We start from the raw sequence: 6000 nt of genomic DNA on the forward strand, positions 1-6000 counted from the left end.
TTTATACCCTGATACCTTCCCATATTCTTCCAATCTGAAAGATAATCTTTGCAAAGATTGCAATCGGTTTGTTAAATAAATCAAAACATCATCAGCAAATAAATTAATCTTATATTCTTCTTGATTAACTCTAAAGCCCCCAGTGTCTGAATCTGTTCTGATTAATTCAGCTAATGGTTCTGTTGCCAATACAAATAAAGCAGGTGATAATGGGCAGCCTTGTCTAGTTGACCTCGTTAAGCAAAATGGTGTTGAAATCTGACCATTTGTAACTACTTTAGCTTGAGGATTAGTATTTAAGGTTTTAATCCATTGTACAAAAGATTTTCCTAACTCATATTTTTCCAAGACCTTAAATAAAAAATCCCATTCCAATCTATCAAGTGCTTTTTCTGCATCCAAAGCAACTGCCACACTCATTTCCTCTCTTTTTTGTGCCAAATGAATTATATGAATATTATCCATTGATTGTCTGTTTTTAACAAAACCTGTTTGATCCATATGTATTAATTTTGGTAAATATTTAGATATTCTATAGATAAAATGTTTGCTATTATTTTATAATCTGTATTCAACAAAGAAATAGGCCTATATGATGTTGGTTCTAAAGGATCTCTCTTTTTTTAGCAATACACTTATGATCGCTTTTTAAAAATATTGTGGGAGCTTATGAATTCTTTCCACTTGATATATTAATTCCATAAAAGGAGGAATTAATAAATCTTTAATTTTTTTTAAAAATTCAGGAGGAAAACCATCTTCTCCTGGGGATTTATTACTCTGAAGTGATCCTAAAGCTTCTTCAACCTCTTTTAATGTAAAGGGCATATCTAATCCTTTCTGTTCTTCCAAATTTAATTTTGGAAGGGTTATTTGTGATAAAAATTTATCTATCTCAGCAATCTTATTTTGTGATTCTGATTGATGTAGTTCAGTATAATTTTTTTTTTAAAGTTTCATTAATTTCTAAAGGTTTATAAGTAACCTTATTTACACTTGTTTAATTGCATTTATTGTTTTAGAAGCCTGTTCTGTTTTCAACTGCCAAGCAAGAATCTTATGTGATCTTTCACCTAATTCATAATATTACTGTTTAGTTCTCATAATTACTTTTTCTGTACGATATGTCTGGAGTGTATTATATTGTAGTTTTTTATTAACAAGTTGTCTTCGTTTTTCTTCTGTCATATATCTTTCTTGAGATTCTTTTTCTAACTTTATGAAATCTTTTCCAAATTGATCTATTTCTGCCATGTACTCCTTCTTAATTTTAGATGCATAACTTATAATCTGACCCCTTAAATATCCTTTCATCGCTTCCCATAATAATTTTATCCTCAATTGAATGTAAATTTGTATCCAAAAAAAATTGAATCTGTTTTTTCATAAAATCACAAAAATCTTTACATTTTAATAAAATTGAATTAAATCTCCATCTATAGATCGATTCCTCCTTGTCCATCATTATCATTGTCATTATTAAGGGGGAATGATCTGACAGTATTCTTGCTTTATATTCCACACTTTTCACTCTATCCTGAATATTTTTTGATAATAAAAAAAAATCAATCCTTGAGTAAGTTTTATGTCTATTTGAATAAAATGAATAATCTCTTTCTCTTGGATTAATTTTTCTCCATATATCAATCAGGTTTAAATCTTTCATTAATGATAAAGTTAGTTTTATTACTTTTGATTTTGTAGCAACTTTAGTTGACCTATCCAAAACTGGATCTAAACAAAAATTAAAGTCTCCACCTATTAATATTTTATCATGTGCATCAGCCAAGTTCAAAAAACCTTCTTGTATGAATTTTGCATCATTTTCATTTGGTGCATAAATGTTCATAAAAGTCCATAATTCTGAAAAAAATTTGACAATGTATAATCACATATCTCCCCACAGAATCAATTACTACATTTTGTATTTTAATTGGTAAAGTTTTATTAACCAAAATTGCAACTCCTCTCGATTTTGAATTAAATGAAGCTGCAATGACATTTCCAACCCAATCTCTCTTTAATTTCTTATGTTCTGTTTCTGTTAAATGTGTTTCTTGTAAAAAAGCTGTTTCTCCTTTCATTTTCTTAATATATGTTAAAACTCATTTTCTTTTCACAGGTCCATTAAGTCCATTAACATTAAAACTTAAAAAATTAAGTAAATTAATCATTCATAATACCTTGGGAACTCTTTGAAATTCTCCATGTTGCTATGAGTCTCTCCCCAACCATCCAGGCAAAAAAGAAAAATAGAAAAAAGGTAACTAATATATAAGGAAAAAAAACCCCATTAATGTTGCGAATAAAAATAACACAACATTACCCCCCCCCCCCATTTAACGGGTCATGGCAATTGCCATGATTGTACACGTGAAACTCGCAGCCATCGATCAGGAGCTCCTCCAGCTTACCCGCAAAAAAAAGAAAATATATTAGTGAAGAAAAAAAAGAAAATAATTAATGTCTCTACTCCCAATTAATACTCCTCAACTATTTTTGTTTTCCTGTTACGTATTCAGGCAACAATAAATATATATGAGTTAGGCAAAGGGTTTTTACAACAAATAACACGTTTATTAAACACTGAAAACAAACCCCCTCAAAAGTAAACAAACTCAAACGTAACCGGAAAACAGCTGCTGTGCGACAGCGTAAACAGTTCTTAATAGCGTTGCAGTCCAAACAGTCTTTAAGGCGGTATAGAAAAAAACAGTTCTTTAAAGCGGTATGCCGAAAGTTCGAAAGCTCACAGTCCTTTTAAAAGGAGAGACTTTTTAAAGCGATTTAAATTCTCTTCCACGTCGTTGTCCTTCGACCCCCAGCGTCGAACTCTTCCCACGTCGAATTTTATTAAATATAACGGCTTAAAGGCACTGACCTCTTCTTCCACACTCTGTCCTCAATCTCCCGCTATTCCCAGCGGAGATTAACACGAGAACAGTCAACGAAATCCTTCCGAATGAGGATCAAATAAGGTCGAACTTTCCACCGTCGAAAATCGTTTCTCCTCGAGTTTTATCTTCCAAACTTTTATCTTCACTCTCCACAGCAAAGAAACCGCTGGCAATGACCTTTTAAATTTTAGGCATTATATAAAACTTCATTTTTCAACTAAACTGCGTCATCACATTAAATCACGCATGGACATGAAGTCAGCTTGGCAAATCCCGCCACGAACTGCCCCACCTGACAGGGTGGGTCTTCCTTTTAAACCCTGTAAAAAAAAATTGTCACATGACCTCTACTGGCGGGAAAATGACGTCACTAAACCATCACAAGACCATTACCTCAAGTCCAGTTTAACTTCAACCCCAGTCACGTGACAAGGGTACCACTGTCACGTGTCACGGATACGTAACATCCTTATAAATGTCCGTCAAGTCCAACCTTATTTCAGTCTTCATCATTAGTCCATTTCATTTCTATAATTCTTTAGTCCTCTTCGTGGACATCAGGTAATTCTTGCACAAATTTCTCCGCTTTCCGGTAGTCAACGAAAAATCTTCTTTCTTCGTTATCCAGGAAAATGATCAATTTTGCTGGGTAGCTCAATAAAAATTTATAGCCCTTTTCCCATAAAGATTTTTTCACTTGATTAGATTCCTTCTGCCTCTTCAGAAGATCGTAACTTATGTCTGGATTAAAAAAAAAACTCTTTTCCCTTCTATTATCAATGGCCCATTTCTCTTTTTAGCACCTTGAGTAGCTGCCTTCAAGATCATTTCTTTATCTTGGTACCTCAAGCATTTTATCAAAATTGATCTTGGATTTTGATCTTGCTGAGGTCTTGGTCTTAAAGCTCTGTGTGCTCTTTCAATTTCAATTACTTGGCTTTCTTCTTTCATTTCCAAAGTTTTCGGAATCCATTCTTGAGAGAATTTTATTGGATTTTCTCCCTCTGTACCTTCCATAAGACCAACAATTTTAATATTATTTCGTCTACTAGAGTTTTCAAGCGCATCTATTTTTTCCAACATCCGTTTTCTTTCTATTGTCCAGGCAAGATTATTGTCTTCTATCTTATCTATTCTTTCAGTGTTTTCTTCCATTTTTACTTCCATCTCTTTAATTTTATTATCCATCTTCTCTTGTTTTGCCACCACATTATCGAGTGTAGTCTGCATCCTTCTTATATCTGTTCTTACAGCTTTTAATTCATTCATTATATATATATCAGGATATCTCTTATGTCTCCTTTAATCTCCTCCTTCTTTTCCTCTTCTTCATCCTCTGTATTTCCCAAAGAGTCTGATTCCACTTCCGATTCACTTCCAATTTCACTTCCAGCCGTAGTTGGGATTTGTAGTTTTGTTAATATCTGTTCATGCATATTTGTTTCTTCGCGCATGCGTTGTTCTTGCCGTTTCTACTGAGAGACCGCCGACATTGCTGCAACTTCCTGTCCCGCATCATCAGAAGTCCCATGCACTTCGCCCGGAGGAGATCCAACTTGAGTCCGAGGCTTCGCCGAGACGGTTAGGCCTTTTCCCCCGCCGATTTGCGCAGTCTTCGAAGTAGTAACTTTCTTCTGTTTCGGTTTAGGAGCCATATCCAAAAATAATCTTGAGTTGCTTATATAGGTATTTATTAACTCTTCTTCTTTTAATCCCTATTTCATTACTTTTTACGAGGGAGCTGGATTCCCAACGTCTCGACCCTACGCCATCACGTGACGCCCCCTCACCCTGCTTATTTAATCTATATGCTGAACATATGAGGAATGCTGGTGTAGAGGACTCAAAATGTTGCAGTGAAAATTACCAGACAGAATATTAATAAATTCAGATATGCATGTGATACTATTCTAATGGCTGAAAGTGCGGAGGATCTGAAGAAGCTTCTAATGAAAGTGAAAGAAGAAAGTGGAAAGCTGGCTTTTTGCTCAATATTAAGAAAACCAGCCAGTCCTATTAACTCTGTGGTAATAAATGGAAAGGAAATGGAAGCAGAGACGGATTTTTTCTTCCCTGGTTCAAAGATTTCTATAGATAGTAAATGTGATAGCCTTTTCAAATTTATTGGGTAGGAGAGCTATTTTGTTGCATTGGAAGGATCCTAATCCACCTACTGCTTTTTTTCTGGCTCTCCTCCATTATGTTTTGTTTAAACTTGGAGAAAATTAGAAGTCGGACGTTCGATACATCTTTCAAATTTGAACAAACCTGGCCACCTTTTATTCAATATTTTCATACAATCTAATTTCTTTTCTTTTCTTTCTCCCCCCGTGAAGTTTCAGATTTGACCAGAAGGACGTTTCTTCTTTTTTTGTAATCTTGTCCTCAAATGGACTGCCCAGTCCTTTTTTTTCGTTTTAGGTTAGTTTAGTGTTTTTTTTCTCTTCTATAAATAGAACATTTCCAATCTTTTTTTGTATGAATTGTCAAGAGGAGTTGTGGTTCTCTGTTTTTATATTCTTGCTTCCTGCTATAATTCTCAACCTATTTAGCAATCCAGAACATGAATATACCCAACGATAGCCTCCACCACTGTTTGTGGTGACAAATTCCACAGATCAAACAACCTTTGGCTGAAGTAATGTCTCTCATCTCACTTTTAAAGTGATGCTTCTTTATTCTGAGGCGGCACTCTCAGATCCCAGACTCTCCGTCTAAACCAGACACCTTCTCCACTCCCACTGCATCCAGACTTGTTGTTATTCAGTTGGTAAATAATCACCCCCGCCCTAACTTCAACCCCCCCCCCCCCAACCAACCCTAGATTTTGAGGCAGGGGGTTGATTTACTTTTCTGCTGGTTTGGCACACCATTGTGGCTGAAGGGCCTGTTCCTGTGATGTACTGTTCCATGTACTGTTCTATCTTCAGCATCTTGAGTTTCTGTTTGAGTATCTGCCCACTGGCAGATAGACAGGTGACAGTGAGGGGGAATTTCCAAATGTGAATTGAATTCTGAAACCCCGGTCTATGTCTACTGGTGCAAACACAAAACAGCGTATTTAATCACAGCCTCTCCCTGTGAGGGATGGAATGGGAACTCA

General features: G+C 35.2%; 1 protein-coding gene across 1 annotated transcript in view; it reads right to left on the reverse strand.

Annotated features, from left to right (window-relative positions):
• The window catches only part of LOC140723714 (NACHT, LRR and PYD domains-containing protein 12-like), a 39345-nt gene extending 37069 nt beyond the window's left edge, over nt 1-2276 (reverse strand). Inside the window, exon 1 of the mRNA XM_073038269.1 lies at nt 2184-2276. The gene's annotated coding sequence lies outside the window, so the exon portion shown is untranslated. The remainder of the gene's footprint in view (nt 1-2183) is intronic.
• Between the last annotated feature and the right edge of the window lie 3724 nt (nt 2277-6000).

This window comes from Hemitrygon akajei, unplaced genomic scaffold, assembly GCF_048418815.1.
Source record: "Hemitrygon akajei unplaced genomic scaffold, sHemAka1.3 Scf000129, whole genome shotgun sequence".
Lineage (NCBI taxonomy): Eukaryota > Metazoa > Chordata > Chondrichthyes > Myliobatiformes > Dasyatidae > Hemitrygon > Hemitrygon akajei.